Here is a 25,838-nt window from a genome sequence, read left to right as displayed (position 1 = left end):
GGTGAACATTTTCGGCTTTGCTGTTTTTTACAGAGAGGAGGAGAGACATGAGATGATGTAAGTTAAAGTCAGCTCGTGCATTCCAGCATTGGTAGAATCAGGAAACACCAGAATTACAACATTTCCCCTCCAGCCATGTTCTCTAACCACACTGAATAAGACACATTTATTTCATTCGTTACATTTTAGTGTTAAAGTATTTAAAACAAGGACGTTTTAATGCAAACAAAATATTTTTGTAAAGTAAAAGCACAGAAGATTTATAGTTGGTAACACATGATTACAAGGCTTGCTTACCATCTAGGATCACTACTACCAACTAATGTAATCTTGAAATTGTGAGGAGGGCACGTGACTCGACGGTTTAATCGTTAATTTCAGCAATGACTCAGACCTAAAGTGAAGGAGTTCAGTACTTGCTCAGTATATTTGGACCAAACTTAAGAAGGATAAAGTTAGAAGTTAGAAAAATAAATTTTTTATTACTGTTCATTAACATGTCAAACAAAAAAGCAAAAATGCAGCACATTTAAAACATATACATCAGACAGCATGGCATGTGTATTCTGTTGAATATTGTTCAAAGTCACGTGTAGGTTTTTTTTTCTGTCTTCCAAACAAAAGACCTTTGTTGTTCACTCGAACACACCGCACTGCTTTCTGAAATGTGTGCATTTATACTGAAACAGTGCTATGAAGTCAGATAAGCCAGGTTCATTCAACTCGACCAAAATAAATAAATCAATAATGAACAGGCTGAAGGCTGGATTGATTGTTTTGCTGTACAAAAGAGTAAACACTGCAATAACCTGCACATAGATGACAGAAGAATAAAAACACAAATCTTTTAATAGAATTAAAACAGCTGTGTTTAATAAAAATGAAATCAAACATACAACAGCAGCCTACTATCTCTACACAGCTGAGAGCTGCTTGCCATAACTGTGTGAATGTAAAAAGTTTTCTGCTTCTTTTTCTTGATTCATACCAGATCTATGATTCTATATAGGCAACCTATGCATTCCCACATTACACTTTATGTGTGGCCAAATAATTAAGTATTGGAACATATTCATTTGAGAAATAAACAAAGTTTAGTTTATTCAGGTAGTGTAGTTTTTAAGTTGAGGATAAATGTTTTTTAAGCTGGGAAATTACACAAAATGAACTCTGGTTCCTGTGTGGATTCTCTCCTGGTACTCCAGCTTCTTCCCACCGTCATGCCCAGCTGGGTCTCTTAATTTCAAACCCAGTAGCATAAAGTCAGACAAACTAACCATTAACAATCAGTTAGTTAAATATGTTCAGTAAAAATGACACAGTTGAACAGAATCAAAGTAGTAGCATATACAAACATTAAACAGCATTATTGGACGGCAGTTTGTCTCTTTCTAATGGAGAGTTTAAAAAGAACATCAAAACCTTTGATCTTATGTTTGACTTTTATGACCGCCACGGCGTGTAGACAGTCAGGATATTCTATATGACCAACATGTTCCTTCACCCTCCTTTTTCTTAACCTCCTAAGACCCAAACTCTTTCATGGCATGCATTTTTAATTTCTCTTTGCTATTTGGGCCGATTGGGACCTGATGAATGTAAAAACAAAGAATGACACCCCCCCCCCCTTTTTTTTTCTGAGAAAAATAAGCTCCACATAAGAGGACATTCATTTTAGATATTGGTATAACAGTGGCAGTATAATGTCCTTGTAAGTGGATATCAGGCCCTTTGTAGAGCAAAATTTAGTATTTTGGTCTCCACAACCCAAAATGTGATGTCCACATATGTGGACGCCAGGTCCTAGGAGGTTAAGCTGATAGATAGCCAACAGCACCACAATGTAAGAGAATTCAGTTGATCAGGCTTAATATTTGATTTATTCTTAACTATTTAATTGCATATCACTTCTCAGCTCTAGCCCACTCTTTGAATTTCACAGCGGAACTTCAAATCAGGATTCTTCATCTTCTTCTTGTAGTCTTCATCAAACTGCTCATTCTGGGCCACAGTGAAGTGGTTCTTCCAGTCACCAACCTTTCCTGGAGAAGGAGAACATTCAAAGTATTTGATTATCCTAATAATAAACTGAACATATATTGGTGCCTATACTGAGAAAAAACTAAAGTTTCCCAGCAGGCAGTTGTACCTTTTCTCATAAAAGGAGAAACCTCGTGGTTCAGCATGTGAACTGTGGTATAGTTGGTCATCTTATTTTGCTTCATGCTGTCAAATGTCACACTGGCTCTAATTCTTTCCTTCTATTCAGCTCATGGAGACAAACCAAGGAAGGAACACAGTCGGTCTAGTTCTCGTCCACAGTCCTGTTCACATAAATGAAAATATGAATGAGTTTAAACGAGATGTTTCATCCCTAAATTTAATTATTTTTTCTTCTTTTGGTCTGTAGTACTGTATGACTATAATACTTTTTCATCATGACAAATTCGGTGTGAGATGCTCTCCTTGGGAGATATTAGGATTCGATAGACTTCCCTTTAAATATGTGACAATTTTGATTTTTTTTTATGCATCTTAAAATTTCAAACCTTCAAGATTAACAAAAAAACAGATTTTATTTATGTGTTTCTTTATTTTTTATGAACTTTCAATTTGAAGATGTCAAATTTGATCTTTTTTTCTTAATTATTAGTAATGATGGCAATAAATAAATGCTCACTTGTAGTTGGTTAATGTTTAAACTTCTGATACTACATCTACAGTGGCTTGCAAAAGTATTCGGCCCCCTTGAACTTTTCCACATTTTGTCACATTACAGCCACAAACATGAATCAATTTTATTGGAATTCCACGTGAAAGACCAATAATAAGTGGTGTACACGTGAGAAGTGGAATGAAAATCATACATGATTCAAAACATTTTTTACAAATAAATAACTGAAAAGTGAGGTGTGCGTAATTATTCAGCCCCCTGAGTCAATACTTTGTAGAACCACCTTTTGCTGCAATTACAGCTGCCAGTCTTTTAGGGTATGTCTCTACCAGCTTTGCACATCTAGAGACTGAAATCCTTGCCCATTCTTCTTTGCAAAACTCCTAATGTCGGGTCCAATCCCAGATAAATGGGGAGTGTTGCATCAGGAAGGAAGGTATATATCATAAATCTTTTGCCAAATTAAGCATTCATATCATCAACAGAGATAATATGGATATCTGAGATTTCCATACCAGAGTGGTCAAGCTCTTGTCAAGCTGGGGCAGGATGGATAATTCTTTGTTTTTTGTTGTGTTTTTAACATGTCTTTGAGTTTCACGTGGCGTGGTAGGCTCCACCTTTGGACAGAGCTTTGCTCTCTGGTCAGTCCTTCCTCCACCTTCCTTTCTTCCTCCACTGTATTCGATGGCTGGGTGGGCAGCAGAACACCACTAGGTCGTCTTCACCTCAGTGATGGTAATCAGACTTTCATTGTTAGAATTCTGCACTTAGTTTCCTATGAATCAATATTGTGCTCTCTCAGCTGTAGCCACTTCATTCCTCATCTGGACTCTTATTCTATGTTCTCTCTCTGGGACTTTGAGGATTTCTGTCCTGCCTTCAGTCCCATCAATACCTGTAACCTGTAAAAGGACTTACTGGAGCTGGAACACTCACCTGCTTGCTAGAAGGATCTTGCTGGAAAGGATGTGTAGCAGGTGAGGATGATTAAGTATCTGTATCGAGATGGAATTGTACTAACAAATAAAGAGTGTGTGTGGAAAAGTGGAAGGAGTTCTCCGAGGAGTTGATGAACGAAGAATATGAGAGGTAGCAGACAGATGGAAAACAGGTAGTGAATCAGGAAGTTCAGAGGATTAGTAAGGAGGAAGCAAGAACTGCTATGAAGAATGGAAATGTGGTTGATGCAGATGACATAACTGTCCGTCGGCACACGTTAGCCAAACTCGGTGCTGTACCTCAATCAAATCTTCATAGAACATGTAGTGAAAATCTGAATAAGTTTGCTTCTTCTCCCACCAGCCGTTCACATGGTCATACCATGATCCATAAACCCCTGCAGACACAGAACAACACACAAAGGAATGTTTATATATATGATGATATTATTTTTCCTTTACACTAAAACTAAACAGAACTCACTCTTTCCCTCCATGAAGTCCTGCAGAAAGGTGCTCCAGTCTCCTGGTTCTGGCAGGGCACTGTTCATGCGGTTAAAGTGGAAATAGGACACTACATTGTCTTTTGCATTGCGGGCCATATAAACCACCTACAGAAAGAGGCAAAATTAAATTATACTCTGTGGATTTCATAAATCCCATGTCTCTATGACTACAGGTTTGCATGATTTTTACCCTGCAGCGCTGCTCCCAGAAGGACTTTGGTACAAACTGGACTGGTAGATGAGTTTTAATGAGACGAGGAGTGGTGGGAAGCTTGTCTGCTAAGTCTTTCCCTAAATGATAAGAAGGAGTAACTTGTAACTGTTAAAATGCAATGATTGACTTTGTTATTATAGCATAGATCAACAATATTAATTACTAAACATTATAATGTGCTGTTTTGATACTGTGATTAACCTAATACATTTACACTCTAACAAAACGTGTCACAGAATGATGTTTGCTGCCATCAGGAAAGAGACTGAAGATCCTCCGGGCTAGAACCAGCAGACTGAGAGACAGCTTGGTCCATCAGACTGTCAGGATGCTGAATTTTCTCCCTGCTCTGTCCCTCTCCACTCTCACACACATAACTACAGACCTGCATCCACCTCTCCCCTCTTAACCCTCCCCACCTCCCAGACTTACAAAACTCTGAACCTCCACCATCGCCCTTTACTGACTCCCCCACCCCACTTGCACACACACTCTTGCCCACAAGCACTCTGACTGTGTTGGAAACTGCTTTGTATTGTATTGTGTCGTACATAAGACTCATTTTAATCTTTATATTGTTTTAGTGTACACTGAGGGCTGTGGGAGCATTGAAACTTCAAATTCCTGTGTATGACCTGTGCATATGGTTTTTGACAATAAAGCTGACTTTGATGTAAATTTTAGAAATGTAGTGCAAAGTTCATTTGAATTGCTTCATTCAAGTAAGTGCAAAAACAGTCAGCTGCCAGTACGAAAAGGATGACTAATTACGACATGTGCACTGCAGCATTGGTAGAATCTGTAAACACCAAAATTACAACATTTCACCTCCACCACACTGATTCAGACACACAGTAAAATTTACTGAATGTATTTTAAACATAACATGTTTAATTCCTTTACAAATGTTTGTAAAGTAAAAACACAGCAGATTGTTGGTAACGCAAGATTATGAAGCTTAATTGCCTTCTCGGATCACTCCTACCAACTGACATACACTTGAAGTTGTGAGCAAGGGATTTAACCCACAGGGTTAATCATTAATTCCATAACACTGACCTAAAGTGGACGAGTTAAATATTTACTCAGTATAACTCGCCCAAATTTTGGGAGCACAAAGTTTGAAGCTGTCTACAGCTTACCGCACCTTATATCAGTTGCACGGAAGTAATCTGGGCGCTACAGCTTTAGGCAGCTCCGCGCGCTCCCGCGGACGGCAATCACTTTCTTCCCGACAATCACTTTTTGGCCCAACACCTGGAGCAAAACAATCTGAAATCTGATCTCAGACCTGCACAGCTTCCGTTTTAAACACTTGATGTACTCAGCTGCATGAAGAGCATATGAGATTTTCTCTAACACAGTTAAATAAAACCTGATGAAGGTCAAAGGTCGTCACTTGTATGTTGAACTACAAACTTGTCATCTGGAATTTTTTCAGTTTTTTTTACACATAGTGTGTTATTTACCATAAAGTGATTCAGAGTTATTCATACCAGAGTAACCAGAGAGGATCACATATTTTTAAATATATAACTTTCTACAGGACTGAATATAATTATGTAAAAGTCTGGAGTATCTGAGTATTTATAACATTACACAAACCCAAGGTCTCATCACAGTGCTGATGAAATGCTGGGTTTATCCATCTCCTGGGGCGGGCCTACGGAGGAGTGCTGAAGATTTCCCTGTGAGGGAGCTGCTGGTGAAGATCATGAGTCCTGCTTGATCAATGCGATGAGCTTCAGTCTTCCTGGTGTTTCTTAAATGATGCCTCTTACAGCGGTCAACAGAACTTATGGCACAGGACAGCTGTGATGAAAGAAAGGCAAGAAGTTTCTCCAAACCTCTGGACCCAGGAAACCCAGCTTGGTCCTGATGGTCTCCCTCAGTATAGTTTCTCTCCAGGGTGAATGTAGCTGTTGATATAATATGGACTCTATTATTAAATGAAAAGAACAAATTAGACTACACTACTGAAACCTTCTGCTGATGTTTTTAAAGTTTCCATGTTACCAGGCTGTAGAGGGCTCTGAAGATTTAAAGAGTTTTAGATCCATTACACTCACAGCCTTATGTTAAAATCTCAAAGGACAGCATTATATTTTTGATATTCAGATTAGATTATTCAAATCTTAAATTTAACCTTTCTTTGTTTCTCAGATGTTCTGTATGTTCAGTAACTCTGGGCCTCTGTAGAGTGTGCAGCTGATCTCATCGCTGTCTAAAAATGCTCTTCTGCTGTTGTTTCGAGCTTCCTGCACCTTGGGCCACAGCTTGATCCGAGCTTCACGGTCTTCTTTGGAGAAGTCCTCTTTAAATTTTATGTTCCCATAAATCTTCTGCGGTACCGTGCACTCTCTAGACAGCTCTCCTTCTTTGTTTTCCTTTAACAGGGACTCCACCTTTGTCTTTAGCTTGTCAATTTCGTCTGTTTTTTTTGGTTGCCTGTGTGTTTACTTCAATGTGTTGTTCAAAGGCTTCCAACTTCTTGTCAAGCGAATCAAACCTTTCCTCACATCTTCTTGTTGAAGTTCCATCTCTTCTATATCTTCTTCCTCACATGCTTCTTGCATAGCAGCCAGGTTGTAATTGTGATTGGAAAGGCTACCTGCTAGCTTGGGGTTAGCCATTTTTATCGCTCTAAGTTTATCTTTGTGTCCGTCTGAGGGTCTTTCAAAGTAACTTCCAGGGGGTTTCGCTTGCCTTCAACTTCCTTTTGGAGTAACTTTTTGTCGATAAAGTACTTTTCAGGACATCAAAATCACGTTTCCTAATCAGACCTGCAGATTGTACAACCGCTTATTCCGCCATCTCCCCCCCCCCCCCCGCCCCCCGCCCCCCGAGTATACAACATACGAACAGATAAGCGGGGTATTTTGGCTTCATTTTTGCACAATGCTAGGAGGCGGGGTCTCGTCGTCCATGTTTTCTACAGTCAATGGTGTGGATAATATTGCCGAAAAAACGGCGGAAGAGGGGCGATCGAAGAGTAAACTTCTAAAAGTAAGTACTGAATATTATGTCACTTATTTATGTGCAAATGTTTAATAATGAAGAACATTAAAGACAAAGCAACAAGGTGACATATACCAGTTTATAAATTGTGTTGATAGGCCACGTAAAACCAGAGTCATGATAAACAATATATATGCGGCGTTTTTTCCTCAATAGTTTCGTCACGTTTACTGTCTAAGGACAGCGCTAGCAAGCACTCTCTGCTTATGAGCAAAAAACAAACAAAAAACAAACAAACGGGAAGTTTTAGGAGTGACGGCGAGAGAGAGACAGACAGCAGAAAAAGAAATAAAAGAGAGTCGCTCTCTCTTTTATTTCTTTTTCTGCTGTCTCTCTCCCTCTCGCCATCACTTGTTATTAATCATTATTAGTTATTACAGCAGTGAGCTTGAACTCTGTGTCATTCACTGAGCTTCAATAAAGATTCAAGTTGCAGTTATTTATATTTCCTATCACCTTAAATCTTCACTCAAAGACAAGTATCTTTGATAGTGTATATATAGCTGTATCATATATAAGAGACAAATATTGTTCTTTCAGTATGTTGGCATTACTAAATTTGGCTCAATGCTTCCATATAAGTATAAAAGGAAAATGTACGAGCTGTGATAACTGTTTCTGATAGAATGAAGAGTAGACTGATATATTAAATATTCCTTTATTGGGTGAGAAAATCATACCATGTCATAACTGCTTTAAGTCATACAGAATAGATATCAGAGCCTTAAACAGGCTGACTTCTGCTAAATGGGTCAAACTGGACAGAAAGTATACAAACACATATCATCCTTATAGAATATAATTTAACACTATAGATCAACTTACCTCAGCATATATAAAGCATATAAACAATTACAGCAATATGATGCAACAAACACAGCAGTGCTACTAATCCAAAATACTCAAAGCTTCATAGAACTGAAACAAACAGGGACATTTATTTTTAGGTCCATTCTGCTGCTGATACATACTTTAGGTTTCTGAATATTAAACTTGTTGCTGCCTTTCATAGTGTTTAACTTGAAGGCCCTGAGTACTTTCTCCCACACTGAAAACACTGGAATGATAAAATTATTTGAACATTACCTAATAAGACTGATTCAGGACAGACAATTAATAAACAGGGAACAGTCTGTCTATTCTCAACATCTGTCAGCTGCTGCTGGCTCTTCCTCCTCCTCTTCCTCACACACTGCTGAGTTTGTCCTGGTGGATCATCAGGGGTGCAAAGCCTCACAGATGATGTGCAGCAGTGGGTCCCTCAGTGTGTCCTCACTCTGGACACTTGCAGTTGTCACACATGGAAATCAAATGTGTGATAAGCTGCAGGATTCAAACACAAGTGTAACTTATAAATACATGTTCATACTTTTATTACACAATCAGAGAGAAAGAAACAGAGAGTGCAGGACAGACAGACAGGTGACACTCAGGTGTATACACTGCTACAAAACAGCACAAGAGAAAGAGGATTTAGTGTTTGTGTTATTATGAGTGCTAAACAAGAAGAGTTCCCAGATGGTACAGTGGACACATGCGTGATTGCTGTGATTAAAGCATCTTTCTTTCGGCTTAACGAGTGAACTGTCAGCTCGTTCAAACACACGTTAAAGTCCGTTTGGCTCGACACCACCGAACAGAGGCAGCAATATAACATAGCTAACATTAACAGTGCAGTGGATCCTGCTTGTGCCGTGATATTCAGGACTGCAAACCCAGAAGCATCACTGACTTTCAGCTTGTTGTGTTTGTGGATATTTTACTGACTTTAATTATCCATAAAATCATCACATTCTCTGTAAGATTAAAATCAGCTATTGAACGGCGTATATTTTAAAGTAAAGGCTTTAAAACCTGAAAGTACAAACATCGCTAATGTCACATAACTTTGCCGACATGTGGCCAACAGTAATGTTTTAAGTGGTGATGTGATTGGCTTACCACGACTACTTTATTCTTCCTCAGTCAAACAGCAGCACTCATGCGATTGTTTTGCCCCCTTATCTCCAGGTGTTGTGCTAGAAAGTGATCGTGATTGCCATCCGTAGGAGCGCGTGCAGCTGCTTAAAGCTGTAGCGTCCACATTACTTACGTAGACAGCTACTTCCATACAACTGATATAAGATGCGGTAAGCTGAACACAGCTTCAACCGTCTGTTTATTGAAAAATAGTAATGGACCGCATTTTCTTATTAGTAACTGTAACGGCGTTGTAACGATAGGAATAGTAATTAGTTAGACTACTCGTTACTGAAAAAAGTAACGCCGTTACTTGTAATGCCGTTATTCCCATCACTAAGTGTAAGTAAGTCGGATGGCTAACCAACCGGACATAGTGGTGGTAGACAAACAGAAGAAGACAGCCGTTGTGATAGACGTAGCAGTTCCCAATGACAGCAACTGTGTCTGCTACGTCCGTAGCAGTTCCCAATGGGAAGCTTGTCCCATGTCCCTGAAGGGACATGGGACAAGCTTCCCATGTCCCTTCAGAAAGAAGGGACATGGGAAGCTTGAGAAATACCAAGAGCTCAGAGAAGAGGTCGAGAAAATGTGGAAGGTGAAGGTAGCAGTGGTCCCACTGGTAATTGGAGCAGACAGGAGAATATTAAAATTGTTGGCCTTCCCGAAAAAATTGAAAATGGATGTATGGTGTAGTTTTTGTCCAAGTTTCTCCTGAAATCTTTGGGCACGGACAATTTTGAGAAGCTATTGGACATTGACCGAGCACACCGTTTGTGTGGCCACACCCCCAGGGAAGGAGACCATCCTCGGGTAACTATAGCGTGGATTCACCGCTTCCAAGTGTGAGAGAAGAAACTACAGCTTGCTAAGCAACAGTCTCCCTTGAACTACAATGGCAAGGCGATTCACATCTTCCCTGACTTCCCGATGGAGGTTGTGAAAAAGCATCAGGTCTTCCAGGACGTGCGCAAACGCCTAATGGACGCTGGAGCTCGGTGTAGTTTCTATTATCCAGTGCGTTTACGAGTAACGCATGGCTCCATGGTCAAAGTGTTCTCTACGCCATGTGAGGCTAAGGATTTTTGGGAACTATAAAGGAAGACAGTAACTAATTTATTATTGCTGATATTTCATTTGGAACTCCTTGCATCGGGATGTATGTGACTATTTCATTTTTCTGTCAAGTATGTAGACATTGAGGGTATAATTATTTTTCTTTTTTTGTGGGGGGAGGCTGGAGAGCTCATTACCTTGGACGGTTTAGTTCATAATGGTCTTGCGGTTCATTTTTTGTCTGGGAAAGTGGGATGGGGGGGAAGAGGGTTATGTTTTTTGTCTTGTTGGCATGTTGTACTTATCAGTGTTATACAATGGCAATTTATGTGTACAGTGCTATTTTTTTCTGGAGGGAATCCTAATCTATCATCGCTAAGCGGTGGCAATAGATTTGTGAGATGGAATGTGCGAGGACTTGGGCATGTGCACAAATAAGCTAAGTTTTTTTCTCACTTAAAATCGCTAGCTGCTGATGTTGTGTATCTTCAGGAAACGCATATGAAACCCACTAAAGAGAGGCTGCTTAGGTGTTCCTGGGCTAATCAGATTTTTTAGTTGACATTCTGCAGCAAAGCTCGTGGAGTGACTATATTGATTCGTAGAACAGTTCCATTTAGACACGAGTCCACAGTCAGTGATCCGCATGATCGATTTGTTTTGCTGACGGCCATATATTTATGCAACTCGGGTTACTCTAATGAATTTACATGGTCCTAATTTTGATAGCCCAGCGTTCTTTCGGCAGATATTTAATTTATTACCTAATGTCTCTGATACTCATGTAATTTTAGGAGGCAACTTGACAAACACTTGGACGGATCTACTCAAACCTCTCAGTTGTTTAAATCTTCGACTGTTCTGAATAATATGTTGAGTTTCATTAATCTAGTTGATGTTTGACTACACAGCAGTGACGTTTGTAGGGTTACTGAAGTTGGGCTAGCTGGTATATAATGATGTGCTACGTGATTGCTAGCGACACAGCTGTGTTAGCATAACATAAACAGTGAAGCTCGAGGATGAACGCTAACACTTTTCCACTCGATAAAAGTTAACGTGAAGGTTCCTGATGGTTAAAGACAAATGCAATGGCATGGCAGGATGCTGTAAACGGACCAAACTTCAGTCAGGAGAACAACTGAGATAATCCATGCACAATAGAAGGTTAGTCATTAATATACTGCAACAACATGGGAATAGAGCAGCTGTGATAGAATACAGCATTAATGAATCAATGGTACAGAAGTGGAGGAAGCAAGAAGAATGAGTTGAATAAAGTTTGATTTATCTGACTGCTTTGTTTCGCTTAATGTGCCTTATAATCCCGTGCACCTTATAGGGACGGGTACCGGTACCGGTTCTGACATAAACGGTAGTAACCAGACCGAAAAGCAGTGCACATTTCGGTGCTTTCTTTCTGTGCTTTTTTCCCCCCTGAGATGTCATACACTTTGGATTCTAGCCAATCATTTTACTTTTGCAAGCGTAGTAGGTGGGCCCAGGTACATACATTCTTTTAGAGCAAAGCTACAGATTAAGAATGCCCAAGGCGAAGCGGTCAGAAGTCTGGCTGTACTTCACAACAAAATATGCAAACTCAGCAGCTTGCAACAAGTGCTTTAAGCTGATACTGTGATACTGTGCAAAGGAGGTAACTCCTTGAATCTGATGAAACACCTACTGACGCATAGCATTTTGTTAAAAGCCGAGAAATGCACCATATTTGATAGCTTGCTGCGAGACCTCACACCGTGCACATCTACTGCGGGTGTGGTGCCTGTTATTGGACACGGAGTTAGCAACATCCCCCAAGAACCTGAAGAGTAGAGTCCTGGCCCCGAGCCCTGCCAGTGTAGCAGAAATGATGACAGATGATGATGGCAGCAGCAGCCGTTCTTCTCTGAGCGAGTGGCTTAATGTTGTTTGTGTGTAATTTACGTTGAGTACGCTAACCACGTTAATGCATGTAAGGTGATCTAGCAAACACCGTCGTAGTTACATGCGGCTGTCTTCTTGTTTGATGGCAGATACTCCCTTCACCCTGGCCAAAAAGGCTAAAATGACCAAAGAAAAAGTGGAAAACAGCTAAACATGAGAGGTTTTTGGACAAAGTTTGTGGGTTTTTTTTTTCCATTGTTTAAGCACTGCTTCCAGCCAAGAGTGATCTGTGTATGCCCTATAGCTGCAGAAAAGGCTAACATTGTTATCTTTTCACAAAAGAAAACAGCTAAACATGAGAGGTTTTTGGACAAATTGTGTTTTCCCCAGTCTTTAAGCATGGGTTCGAGCACCGTTTAAGCACCGGCACCGTTTCAAAAGTACCGGTTTGGTACTGGTATCGGATAAAACCTAAACGATACCCATCCCTAGCACCTTATGGTCTGAGAAATACGTATTTGACTTTTTTTATTTGGCACACTGCAGTATAATGTTGCAAAGCACCTCTTTTTAACTTCAGTGGATATTATACATGGTTATGCTCAGGATATGTCAGCCCATTTCTACTGGAAATGCCTTTTGGTTAAACTTTCAGCAAGGAATTTGCATTTGCACTGTTAAATGTTTATATAGCTTTAATGCATATAAAAACAGCTACTTGTTTAAGTAAAATAAATGGATGGGGTTTTTTTTGCGCTAGTAAAGTTGTGGAATTGTATTTTGTCTCGCAGAAATTATATCGTCAGTTATATCGTTATCACAAATTTTCAAATATATATCGTGATATATATATCGTGATATATGTTTATGGCCATATCGCCCTGCCCTACACACGGCAGTAATCAAGTGATGAGAGACAGGAGGGGAACACACCTGGGAGAAATCACATCTGATGAGACAGGGGAAATGTAAACTGAACACACTCACATAAGACAAGGACCTTCAGAATAAAACAGGGAACTAACAGACACAGAGGACCAGACAAGACACTAACTTAACAGACAGATAGACATACGGGCAGAGAAGACTAAGCACAGACAAAACCTAAACCAGAAATAATAATAATAATCAACACAGGATAGCTAAAGAATCAGAACATAATTATAATGAGCATAATCTGACACCAAAATACAAGAAACTGAAAAAACAGGGTCAAAATGACCCAGAACCGTGAAAAATTGCTATTGAACCTCTTGCAATAGCCGGGCTACTGGCTATTGCAAGAGGTTCAATAGCAATTTTTCAATAGCAATTTCAATTTTTCCATTGACCCTGTCCAATTGGGAATATCAAGCACTACATTTCTTTATTTGCGGATGGTGTTGTTTTGTTCTTGTCAATTTCTGAGCAATCTGTTCCTGTGCTATTGGATCTGGTGAGCTCATTTGGGGAAATCTCAGGTTATACAATTAACTGGCAGAAGAGTGAGTTTTTGGTTTTGACTGAAAATCTGAATGTTGAGTTTTTGAAAACTTTGCCTTTTAAAATTACAGATAGATTTAAATAGCTGGGTGTTACTTTGCCTAAGGATCCTAAATTGATCTTTAAGCTGAATTATTTTGCACAATGACACTTGAAAAAGGACATTGAGAAATAGAGGGCTCTCCCTATTTCCAAGTTAGGTCACATTAATGTGATCAAAATGGTTTCTCTCCCTGAATTCTTATATTTATTTTTAAACTTGCCTATCTTTTTGAATAAGCAATTTTTCAATTGATCGGCTCAGTAGTATTACCAAAATGTCTCTGTAAAGTCTTTGTGAATGAGAAATCAATCGTGATAGCTGGCCAGCAAAATAAAGAAAGTCTATAGCACTGAATGCGGACGTGTGTGAGTACTTCGGTCCAAATACTCGAGGTCCAGAGGAACAGCTGGCGTGAGTGTCACCAATGGGAATCATCATTGTAAGATCATCAAGATCATGTAAGATGGTGAAAGATGTACCCTTACGGTTTTATTTTTGTTTTGTCTTTTTTTCTTTAATGCTGAATTTTATCCATCAGGATGGATAAAATATGAATAAATGCCCTTCACTAATTGTTAGAAAATTATTAACATCATAATTTCAGATCCTTATCGCACCCAGTGGGGCCTCTAAATTTCAAAGCGAAACTTTAGATCAGGATTCTTCATCTTCTGTTTGTAGTCTTCATCAAACTTTTCATTTTGGGCCACGGTGAAGTGGTTCTTCCAGTCACCAACTTTTCCTGAAAAAGAAGAAAATTATGAGGATTTGATCAAACTCATGATAAATAGATCAGATAGTGTTAAAAAACAGAGAAAAACCTTCAAGTTCATACAGTCTATTCTGCCCCTCGGTTGTTACTTTGTTGGGTTTCTTTGGCTGGCGCATTTCTCAGGTTTCCCAATAGTGGGCAGTATTACCCCTTCAGTTTGTGGCTTCTTCTTTGGTTATTTGGTGTGCACTACACTGCCCCCTTTGGTGATGGGTTGTAAGCAGCAGGCAAAGTTCACGCAGGCAGTGGGAGAAAATGCATGGAGCAGAGAACAAGCTGCAAAACTTTAAGCCCAGTGTACATTGTTGGGGAGTTTGTTGAGCCATAATCTGTAAGTAAGCAATGTCTAACTTCATTTTCTGTAAGATTTGTTACTTTCATGTTACTTAAAAGGTTATTTGAACGTATAAGGAAAGATGTTTATGGTGAATGTAAAGCATAAGGAAAGCTATGTTGCTAACTTCTGTGTTGTTTACAAAATATCTTGATACTGATGTTTACGTATTATTTTACTGTATGTTCACAGTCTTACAAATTAAAAGAGGAAAAAATGGTCTTCAGTTAAAGACACAAAGACAAAGCGATGTGTCCTGTCGTTCCTGGAACCATCTCCTCTTATGTTAAGCTCGCTGCATAGGGTGAATAGCCATACATTCACCTGAGGGCAGCAGAGTAAGAAGATTATCTACCTATCAAGCACCCAAGATGTCTCAGCCTGAAGCGTCACCGCCTCTCTCCCAGATGGTGGTCCGGTCAGAGTGCCACTCACGCTCTTCACGCTCTTCACGTCGTTCATCCACCAGTCAAGCTGCAGCCCGAGCCAGAGCAGAAGCAGAAGCCGCCCGCACTAGAGCACAGTACGCCAAACGCCAGATCGACATGGAGGTTGAGAAGGCACGCATCGAGGCAACACTAAACGCTCTAAAGAAGGAGGGTGAGGCTGAAGCAGCGCTTGCCGCAGCTCATGTCCTGGAAGCGGCAGCCGACGAGGTGCATGACGCCGTTGACCTCACAGAACAAGGAGTCTCCTGTAAGACACCTCCTTCCATCAGACGCGCTCAAGATTATGTGAACGCTCACTTCACTAACCGCAGCTTGGTAGTTAATGAAGACAGAAAGCCTGATACAGGACAACTGGTTGGTAATAACGACGCTCAGCATCTACGACAGAGTCAACCACCAGTTGCTTCCTCTCCAGGTGAACATCTCACTGATTTTGTAAATCAGAAGCAACCAAGGCCCCCTCTTATAAACAGAAAAACTGACATTTCAACCCAGCCTAAACCTTCATTGCCTCCACAGACTGAACTCTCAGATTTCACAGCCTATCTAGCACGCCGTGATCTGCTGACAGCGGGATTCAAGGTTTTTGACAACCGTCCTGAGTCTTACTTGTCCTGGAAGTCCATTTTCCGCAACGCCATAGAAGGCCTCAACCTCAAGTTCAGCGAAGAGCTTGACCTCCTCACCAAGTGGCTCAGCGGGGAGTCACTACAACATGCGCTGAGGATCAGAGCGGTCCATGTGAACAACCCACACACAGGTCTTCAACGTTTGTGGCAACGTCTGGACAAAAGTTTTGGTTCTCCAGAGGTAGTCGAAGCGTCACTTTTCCAACGCTTACAGTCTTTTCCAAAAATATCTAATAAGGACACTCACTTATTGCAGGAGCTTGCAGATCTGCTGTTGGAGTTAGAGTATGCACAAAGTGAAAATTATCTACCCGGCCTTAGCTTTCTGGACACCCCAAGGGGGATAAACCCGATAGTGGAAAAGCTCCCCTATGGACTCCAGGAGTCCTGGGTGAAACAGGGGACAAAATACAAAAGGGACAACGGTGCAGTTTACCCACCTTTCTCATATTTTGTTCAGTTTATAAATGATTATGCAGAAATGAAAACAGATCCTAGCTTTATGTTACAAAGTTCAAACATAGTAGCTCCAAAACCTGATAAGCCATTGTTGAAACCAACTAAATACAGAGGTGCGGTTGCAGTGAACAGAACAGATATTAGTCAACCAAATGTCACAGCTCGAACGTCAGTTCTCAACCCAGACAGACAATGTCCTATTCACCACAAGCCCCATTCACTTGCCAAATGCAGGGGTTTTAGGTCAAAAACACTAGATGAAAGGAAAAGCATCCTCAAAGAACATGCTATTTGTTATAAGTGTTGTTCTTCCACAGGTCACCGAGCTAACGATTGCAAAGCCATTATCCAATGCTCGGAATGTAATAGTGACGCTCACGTGTCTGCCATGCATGCTGGCCCACCTCTGTGGGCAACCAAGGACTCTAACCTCCTGCCTCAAAGCCACGGCGGGGAGTCTGATCCTTCAAGCCCTGTAACCACAACTGCTTGCACAGAGGTGTGTGGCCCACGTCTAAAAGGCAAATCCTGCTCTAAGATTTGTTTAGTCGACGTGTATCCCCGCACAAATCCTGAAGAGAAAAAGAGGATGTACGCCATGTTGGATGATCAAAGCAACTCATCCTTAGCCAGGTCTGCTTTCTTCGACATGTTTCATGTGAAAGGCACTATGCTCCCATACACCATGAAAACATGTGCAGGTTTGTCAGAGGCTGGAGGACGCAGAGCAACTAATTTCGTTATTCAGGATGTAAATGGGGAAGTGTCCATGGTGCTGCCCACACTGACAGAATGTGATCACATTCCAGATAATAGAGATGAGATACCCACCAAGGAGGCTGTGTCAGCTCACCCTCATCTACACGCACTCGCTTCACAGATCCCTCCTCTGGACCCAGCCGCGGACATTCTCCTCCTCTTGGGCCGGGACATCATCCAAGCTCACAAGGTTCGCAGTCAGGTAAATGGTCCAAACAGTGCACCTTATGCCCAACGCCTCGATCTGGGATGGGTGGTTGTAGGTGATGTCTGCCTCTCAGGTGCCCACAAACCCACAGTAAACTCTTTCAAGACAGACATTCTGAATAACGGGCGCCCTACCTCCCTTAGCCCCTGTGCAAGCAAAATCTATATAAAAGACAAATACACAGAAAGCTGTCCTAAATTCGAGAAGACACAAGCAGAAGTAGGCAGACGATGACAAAACTGCTCTTTCAGTAGAAGATGCATTATTCCTGGAAATTATGCACAGAGACTTTACTAAAGATGAGGCGAACAATTGGGTAGCTCCACTCCCATTCCGCTCCCCCAGACAGCGTTTACCCAACAATAGGGACCAAGCCCTCAGTCGCTTAATGACGCTCCGCAAAACACTGAAAAAGAAACCTGAAATGAAAGAACATTACATTGAGTTTTTAGACAAAACTTTCAGTAAGGGCCACGCTGAACCAGCTCCAGCTTTAGCTCCAGAACAAGAATGCTGGTATCTCCCTAGTTTTGGCATTTATCACCCTCAGAAGCCAGGAAAAATTAGGGTGGTTTTTGATTCAAGTGCGCAATACAACAATGTTTCTCTCAATGATGTGCTACTAAAAGGGCCAGATCTCAATAATTCTCTTGTGGGAGTTCTGATGCGTTTCAGGTCCGACCCATACGCAGTCATGGCCGACGTGGAGCAAATGTTTTACAATTTTGTTGTCAGAGAAGACCACCGCAACTACCTTCGCTTCTTGTGGTTCAAAAACCATGATCTGGATGGAGAAGTACAGGAATTCAGGATGAGAGTCCACGTGTTCGGGAACTGCCCCTCCCCATCAGTGGCCATTTATGGACTGAAACGAACAGCGATGGAGGGAGAAAAAGAACACGGCAATGATGTAAGAGAGTTCATTGAACGCCACTTTTATGTGGATGATGGACTAAAATCATTTCCTTCCACTGATGACGCCATCAACATTCTCTGTGGGGCTCAGAAGATGCTGGCTCAGTGTAACATACGCCTGCATAAAATCTCATCCAACTGTCCTACCATCACAAACGCTTTTCCAAGTGAGGACCTTGCAGCTGACATGCAGGGCCTTGACCTTGGGCAGACACCCATGCAGCGAAGCTTGGGCTTGGGCTGGGACCTGTCTACAGACTTGTTCAGGTTCCAAATAACCGTCAATGAGAAGCCCTTTACCAAGCGTGGAGTGTTATCAGTCGTTAATAGTGTGTATGACCCACTCGGCTTTGCTGTCCCTGTCATTGTAGAGGGCAGGGTCATACTCAGAGACATTTCCACTGACATTTGTGAATGGGACACTGAACTCCCTAAAGACAAATTACAACAGTGGCAACAGTGGAAACACTCCCTCAAACATCTACAACAACTTGAGATTCCCAGAATGTTCACCTCAATACCACTCTCTGCAGCAGTAACTAAGGAAATCCATGTTTTCTGCGATGCCTCTACCAAGGCAGTGGCCGCTGTTGCCTACCTTAAACTCACAGACAGAGATGGTCATAACGAAGTGGGCTTCCTTCTCGGCAAGGCACGGCTTGCCCCAAGACCAGACATCACCATACCCAGACTTGAGCTCTGTGCAGCGGTCCTGGCTGTCGAGGTGGCAGAGTTAGTCGTGGACGAGCTGGACATCGCAGTTGATCAGGTGAGCTTCTATTCAGACTCCAAAGTAGTCCTTGGTTACATCTTCAACACAAAGAGGCGTTTTTACATCTATGTGCACAACAGAGTGGAACGCATCAGGCGATCCTCACAAGCTCACCAGTGGCATTATGTGCCCACTCACTTAAATCCTGCTGATCATGCCACGCGCGCATTACCTGCTGAGCAGCTTTCTACCTCCACATGGCTCAGTGGACCTGCTTTTCTTACCAAGTCAGAAATAGGTCAATCTCAGGCAGAGTCGTTTGATCTTGTAGACCCAGAGACTGACAACGAACTGCGTCATGAGGTAACTACTTGTGTTACCACTCTTGCAAAGGATGTATTCAGTAGTGCCAGATTCGAAAGGTTTTCTAGTTGGAATGTACTACTGAAGGCTATATCTAAACTCCGACACATTGTTCAGTCCTTTAAGCAGAACATAGAAGGCACCTGTCAGGGCTGGCACAGCTGCAGTGAGCATTTAACCGAAAAGCAGCTCGATCAAGCTAAGATCATTATCATTCGCACTGTCCAAAGAGAAGTCTATGCAGAAGACATAAGACAGCTTGAAAAGAGTATGCCCCTCAAAAGTTCAAGCCCACTTAGCAAACTGAACCCATTTCTTGACACAAATGGAATCCTCAGAGTGGGTGGGAGACTAAGACGAGCACAGTTGACTTCGGATGAAACAAATCCTATCCTCATCCCTGCCAAACACCACCTTGCCCAGCTCATTATAAGACACTTCCATGTGAAAGTATGCCATCAGGGCAGACATTTTACTGAAGGGGCAGTCAGAGCTGCAGGCTTTTGGATTGTGGGAGGAAAAAGAGCAATAAGCAAAATGATATTCAGCTGCGTGACATGTCGAAAACTAAGAGGCAGACAGCAGGAACAGATTATGGCTGAGCTACCAGAGGATAGGCTGTCCACTGACCCTCCGTTCACACATGTAGGGCTTGATGTGTTCGGGCCCTGGTCTGTCACTGTCAGAAAAACGCGTGGTGGGCAAGCGGATGCAAAGCGATGGGCAGTCATATTTACGTGCATGAGTACACGGGCCATTCACATTGAAGTTATAGAATCAGTGGACACGTCATCATTCATCAATGCCCTGCGTCGTTTTTTTGCCATCAGAGGTGCAGTCAAACTTCTTAGGTCCGATTGTGGGACAAATTTTGTGGGTGCCTGCAAAGAGCTGCAAATAGACAAACAGGGCTGCTACAACAGCAAACTAAACAGCTTTCTTGAAGACTGGCTGCAAATGGCTATTCAACCCCCCACATGCATCGCATATGGCTGGCTCCTGGGAGCGAATGATTGGGGTCACGCGCAAAATCCTTGATGCAATGCTCCTAGAACACAGGAATGCAAAGCTTACCCATGAAATACTAGTGACCTTAATGGCTGAAGTCACTGCAATAGTGAATGCTCGTCCGTTAACAGCAGTTTCTGCAGATCCAGATAACCCAGTCATCCTTACCCCAGCCATGCTGCTCACGCAAAAGGTTACGACCCCACCAATCCCACCAGGTCAGTTTGGAAACAGTGATCTGTTCAAAGCTCAATGGAGGCGCGTACAATACCTCGCTGATGTCTTCTGGAGACGATGGAAAAAAGAATACATCTCAGGACTTCAGGACCGCCGCAAATGGAAAACAGTAAAGCCTAACCTACAAACAGGAGATGTTGTTCTTTTAAGAGAGACACTCGAACATAGGAACAACTGGCCACTTGGACTTATCACCAAAACCTTTCCCAGTGAGGATGGGCTTGTAAGGAAGATAGAGGTGAGGATTTTCCGCAAGGGTGAACACAAGTGCTACATAAGGCCTATAAGTGAGGTTGTGCTATTGGTGTCTAAAGATTGTACTTAGAAGCAGAAACTTTGTTTCATTGTATGTCACTTGCCTTTTACATGTTAGTTGAGGGTGACATTCCATGGATGTCAGGCGGGGAGTATTCTGCCCCTCGGTTGTTACTTTGTTGGGTTTCTTTGGCTGGCGCATTTCTCAGGTTTCCCAATAGTGGGCAGTATTACCCCTTCAGTTTGTGGCTTCTTCTTTGGTTATTTGGTGTGCACTACACTGCCCCCTTTGGTGATGGGTTGTAAGCAGCAGGCAAAGTTCACGCAGGCAGTGGGAGAAAATGCATGGAGCAGAGAACAAGCTGCAAAACTTTAAGCCCAGTGTACATTGTTGGGGAGTTTGTTGAGCCATAATCTGTAAGTAAGCAATGTCTAACTTCATTTTCTGTAAGATTTGTTACTTTCATGTTACTTAAAAGGTTATTTGAACGTATAAGGAAAGATGTTTATGGTGAATGTAAAGCATAAGGAAAGCTATGTTGCTAACTTCTGTGTTGTTTACAAAATATCTTGATACTGATGTTTACGTATTATTTTACTGTATGTTCACAGTCTTACAAATTAAAAGAGGAAAAAATGGTCTTCAGTTAAAGACACAAAGACAAAGCGATGTGTCCTGTCGTTCCTGGAACCATCTCCTCTTATGTTAAGCTCGCTGCATAGGGTGAATAGCCATACATTCACCTGAGGGCAGCAGACAGTCCCACCTTTTCTCATGAAAGGAGACACCCTGTGGTTGATAGTTTTGACAGTGGAGTAGTTGGTCATCTTGTTTTGTTTCATGCTGTCAAATGTCACACTGGCTCTGACTCTTTCCTTCTCTTCAACTGATGGAGACAAACCAAGGAAGGAACACAGTCGGTCTATTTCTCGTCCACAGTCCTGTTCACATTAAAAAGCTTCAGCATGAGCCTGAGGGGAGATATTTTCTTTTCTTGTTTTGTTTTGTTTGTTTGTTTTTGAAAAGAGGCATTGCTATTTCGAACATCTTTATGTGCTAATATTTCTGTAAGAGTTAATGGCAAATTTTGGGAAGCTTGTTTCTGTACACTTATTTTGCCAAGAACAAGATGTAATGCATGAGATGTATTCTGTCATGACAAAAGATCTCATATCTGCTTCTACACTACACTATAACATATTCACTACTAAAGAGTTTATTTTAGGCAGTGTACTATAGTTTATGATTAAATGATAAATGAGTTCATCTTAGGTAATTGTTAGCACGCAAGCAGGAATGAGTTTATGAACCAAAAAGTATCCATATCAAACTTGTGCCCAGTACTGCCAGAAAATAAATTAGCTTCAGGTAATACAGAGGCACAGCAGGGGAAATTCACAAGATGGTCCTTAATTAACTGAATTAAACTGAAGTGGAAAATTGTTACTTTTTACTTCTACTCAAGTATACTTTTGAGGACAGTAATCTATTTTGTACTCCAATACAGTTATTTTTAAGCTACACTCACTAAGAATTTTGTCAGTGTAATTGTGTTTATGTAAAATATAGCTCTACCCATTAATAATTTTTCTTTCTTTGGCTCTCGGAGGAGGCGGACACACTTTTTCTCCTCTCCCTTATCTTCCCTGCTTATGTCCTTGTCTAGTCTCGTGTTTTTTTTGTATTTTCCCTGGAACACTCTCTCACAGTCTGTTCTCTAAAACCTAAAAGAGGAATTATGGATTGGATCAACTGGTCCCTAAATGCAATTGACACCCCTTTCTCAACGAGAAGTTTGGGCTTGGGTGAGCCTGAGTGCTGAAGATATCTACCTATTCGGAACCATGGTAACAGGGTTCTGGTGGATCGGAGCTGGCTTGGCCCTGACTTATCGAAGAATTAAGAAAGTGGAACCGGCTGGTCAAACCCCCACAAGGCTGCCCGCTGGGATTGGAACAATGGGAGAGGCATGAGTTTCTCAAAATGGGCTCATTGAGTCAGCACAGATAAGATCTTGGAGAGGCTACGGCTGCTGTGAATACTCAGAATAAGATCTCTGACTGCAGACTGGATACATCTCGGAAGGGCTAGCTCGGAATAACATCTCTGGGCGCAAAATTGGATGACATCTCGGGGAGGCACACTGCCGTGAGTTCTCAGAAATTGGCTCCTTGAGCACAAGAAATGACAACATCACAGAACGCAAGTATGGCGAAGCTCGCGGCTCTCCAACGGGAGATTGAGAGACCAGTGTTGGACTGTAGAACTGCTTTAAAATTCATATGAGCTGTTCGCACTAAAGTAAAAAAAATAACATCACTTCATGCGGATACCCTCTCGGCGCCAGCTACAAGGCTGGAGCTGAACAAAACACCCTGACAACAACTGTTTAGTCTGTTCCTTCCCATTCCATGCAAGGCCACCAGGGTTGGCTGGAAGACTGTTTACTTAGCCTGGCAGGGCGAAGGACACTGTCTCAGCTGAACTATGGACACGCACACACATACATATACTGATACTGATAAGCACTCACCGACGCATCACCCTCCCTACCCCGGATCCAACGCCACCTCCAACGCTTACCTCCCCTCTGATGTGGACATCGGGTCAGTTGGAGGCGCAGTCGAAAGATTGCAGCAGTCCCAGATCAGATGTACACACTGGAACTCTTTCCCATGTTGCTGTCTGTGTTTATTGTGCTATGGTGTGTTGATATCTGTGCATTCCTGTATTATCCTTTTGTGTTACACATTTCGATGTTTTTTTTCCTCACTACCTAGCCTGACCTGTCTCCCCAATGTGATGTTTGTGTATTGTATGTACGGTCAGCAAGGTCTGTCATCTCGGTTGTGGGCAAAAAACCTGCAACTGACAAATAAAGGCTATCTCATCTCATCTCTCATAATTGTAACTATAGCACACACATTACTGATGGCTTTTAATGTGTAAAAATATTATTGTAAAGAATATGCTACTTTTCATGTCATTATTGTGCGAAAAACAATAATAAACAAAGAAAGGATTAATTAATTGACATCAGGAGCTAGACCTGCGAGATGTTTTACCTAATTGCAGTTTCTATTATTTTGTTTCATACAGTGTATAGTTTTAGACAATAAAAAAATTCTGATGAAAATTGCACATAACCCCAACTCACCACACCTCAATCAAATCTTAATAGAACATGTAATGAAGATTTGAATAAGTCTCCTTTTTCTCCCACCAGCTGTTCACGTGATCATACCGCGACCCAAAAGCCCCTGGAGCCACAGAATATACAAAAGAATGGTTACACAGGAATTCAGATGATATTCACCTTTCTTTACACCAAAACTACACTGAACTCACTCTTCCCCTCCATAAACTCCTGCAGATAGGCGCTCCAGTCTCCTGGTTCTGGCAGGGAACTGTTCATGCGTGCAAAGTGGAAATAAGACACTACATTGTCCTTTGCATTACGGGCCACATAGATTATCTGTAGAAAGATGACACTAAATTATAATCTGTGGGTTTCATGACTTGCTCATTATTGTAGGTACAGATGTGTATTACCCTGCAGCGCTGCTCCCAGAACGACTGTGGTACAAATTGGACCGGTAGATGTGTTTTAATGATACGAGGAGTGGTGGGAAGTTTCTCTGCTTGTTCTGTACCTGAGTGATTAAAAGGATTAGTTTGTGTTCCTAAATTTTAAAGTTCAAGCTAAAGAGCTAAACTGCATAATCCAGTAATAATTCTCAATGTTTTACCAATATAATCTATGTAAAGAACATTGTTATAAAAAACAAAATTTTTTAAATTAATCCCCATTAAACATTCAGAAGTACAGATTTGAAGACAGAAAAGTTACTTTTTTCAAGTCCGGTTAACACCTCAGATATCTTAAATGCAGTGAGTGTAATGACTTGCATTACAGATATGCATTACACAAACTTTTAGTTGTTTTTTTTTTTTTTCATTCATTCAGACAAACAGGTCTTGTTTTATATGTCAAAGTGCAACAAAAGCAACCCTCTGAAGGTCCTAACGGTCAAGTACTCTAAATTGAAATATACATGTTTTTTGTTATTGTATGATATGGTAGATAACATATGAGTGACCATAAATAGTGAACACATTATTTAACACCTGTGGGTAAACAAGGTTTGCAGATCTCCAGGAAGGGTACTCTATCATTAAGAGGGATGGATTTTTGACGGTCTGGACCCATGTGTCCAAAATGTAGAAGATCGAGGATGTAAGACACCCATGTGGTCCATATATACTGTTCAGTGAATTATCAACCCAAGATAATATAAGCTCTATAATCACATTTACAATCAACACACTCAGTTAGCGTCATTTTAATTCCTCTTGAGGAGTTTTAAAAAATATAGCTAATATAACTTACGGGCATGCATGCACACACAGTCCGCAAATTTGGGCTTTGTGAAGGCCGTTTCAGAAGGTTAATGTTAGTCCTCTTTATCTATTCCAGTTTTGATGTGTGTTTGGGATCATTGTGCTATTGGAACACCAAAGAGGGTCCAGGTTTCAACTATCCAGCTGTTAATTTTAGGTCAGATTGAAAAATGTTGAATTTTTTATTATTCCATCCTCTTTGGGAAGCCTTCAGATTCAGTTTGAAGGTAGTAATTCTGCGGCAGGAGGTTCTTACTGGGTCAGACCCCTGTCAGCCCGTGGCAGTGCAAAATTCACTTCACAGTCAACAGTGACACTGGTGTTCCAGCAGTTCCTGAATATCCTCACCAATTTCGTTCCATTTGATGACGACAATCTGGGTGTCATGGTTCGTGGCTCTGTGTCTGAGGAATGTTTGGGATGCTCCAGTGGCCAAACCCTCTGGTTGGGCCGTCACCATCACACCTGCATCCCATTCCAGGTGATTACCAGGAGGACTATTTAACCCTGCACAGACAGCTGCTCCATGCCAGTCCTTTAATCACCCCTCAATAGTAACTTG

General features: G+C 41.5%; 1 long non-coding RNA gene and 1 pseudogene across 2 annotated transcripts; both read right to left on the bottom strand.

The window, feature by feature from the left end:
• Positions 1-1,852: 1,852 nt before the first annotated feature.
• LOC146494576 (cytosolic sulfotransferase 3-like) lies at positions 1,853-25,129 on the bottom strand (annotated as a pseudogene). Its single transcript, XR_014871666.1, has 6 exons — positions 25,004-25,129; positions 4,312-4,412; positions 4,100-4,226; positions 3,916-4,013; positions 2,150-2,324; positions 1,853-2,042 (listed from the first exon to the last, which is right to left on the bottom strand). The product of XR_014871666.1 is annotated as a cytosolic sulfotransferase 3-like (transcript).
• LOC146494577 (uncharacterized) lies at positions 13,578-24,983 on the bottom strand. Its single transcript, XR_014871670.1, has 3 exons — positions 24,428-24,983; positions 21,642-24,350; positions 13,578-14,516 (listed from the first exon to the last, which is right to left on the bottom strand). It is a non-coding gene; the product is annotated as an uncharacterized LOC146494577 (long non-coding RNA).
• Positions 25,130-25,838: the final 709 nt, after the last annotated feature.

The sequence above is a fragment of the Neolamprologus multifasciatus genome, chromosome 20, assembly GCF_963576455.1.
Source record: "Neolamprologus multifasciatus chromosome 20, fNeoMul1.2, whole genome shotgun sequence".
Classification (NCBI taxonomy): Eukaryota; Metazoa; Chordata; class Actinopteri; order Cichliformes; family Cichlidae; genus Neolamprologus; species Neolamprologus multifasciatus.
This window is presented reverse-complemented; position numbering and strand designations above follow the sequence as displayed.